Below are 1,350 nucleotides of genomic sequence, written 5' to 3'. Positions count from 1 at the left end.
GCAATTACAAATAAGATGAATGATCCACTTGGCTAGTTTAGCTGCACTGAGAAGCCACATCCCGATGTCCTTTTACTGTATTGATTCTAATGACCTAGTGGTTAAAGGCTACTCTCACTGAAGTTCAATCATGTCAAGTGTTTTGTGATGTAGTAATGGAAATTTTAAACTGGTAAGTATATATTTTAGTTTGTGAAAGAAAACCACTTCAGATTTAAACACAAAAACAGACCAAAAAAAAAAAAAAAAAGAAATCATCCATCTAAACCAAGTGAAATAGAAAATTGGGGGGTCTAAGCTAACAAAACATTTTTTGCTTTATTTTAAGCTTTTATTTTAAATATCAAATTAATTTATGTATGGACCTGGCAGATTTACCAAGATCCTATTCTTAGTTACCATAATAGTCCTAGCCCTTTTAAAGATGAGGTTATATAATTAAACCTTAGAAACTGTGTGTCTGAATTCTGCCTGCAAAAATCTGAAACTAATATTATCATGAACTTGCATGTACACATGCATATGAGTATCTTATAATAAATTCCATATATTCAAAATTCATTTTTTTACTGCACAAAAACAGCATGCTGTATAATTTTCCTAATTGCTCATCATCCCTTTTACAACTTCCTTCTGGGAAAATAGCCAGAATTTTCCCAGCCTCCCTTGTTGGTTGGGGGAGGGCATGTGCCTGAATTCTGATAAATGGGATGTGGGCAGAACCATTTGCAACCTTTCAACTCTCTGTTATTTTGGCCCATAAAGCTGTAAGTGTACTTCTGTTTTAGTGTTTCTCTCAGAAATCTTCATAAAGTCAGGGACTATAAGATAGCCATGTTTGAATATTTTTTAATCCCACCATATGCATGTTGTAGGCTGGTGGGGAAAAAAGTACATGTGTGTGTTTTTATAAAGTAACAATGAATTATGTATATAGCAGCCACATGTTCTATCTTGCTTGGAACTTACCAAGTTTACACCTTTTGCTCTGGTATCATTGTGAATCTGACCCCCTTTTACCCTCAAACATGTCCCAGTTTTCAATAATCAAGCTTTCATTCTGTCTTTCCTATATAAACCTCTCCTCAGGGTATGCACACAGAAGGGATTGTTTCTCTTCACAGATGTATTCTCACTAATTAGTGGAAAAGAAGTGGTAGAATAAGATTACCTCTTTGCAACACCTAATGCAATAATGGATCCAGGCATGGGTCATTAATGGCTGCTGTCTTCACGACAGGGATGCCTCCAGATGGCTCCCACCACTTACAAATCTTTTTTTGTGAAAATGTCAGATTGGAATTTGAGTAAGCCTCTAGATTTAGAAATAACAATTTACAGGAAATATGG

Source organism: Puma concolor, chromosome B1 (assembly GCF_028749965.1).
Source record: "Puma concolor isolate L17-30 chromosome B1, mPumCon1.1.hap2, whole genome shotgun sequence".
NCBI classification, from domain to species: Eukaryota; Metazoa; Chordata; class Mammalia; order Carnivora; family Felidae; genus Puma; species Puma concolor.
The sequence above is the reverse complement of the archived record's forward strand: the minus strand, read 5'-3'. Positions refer to the sequence as shown.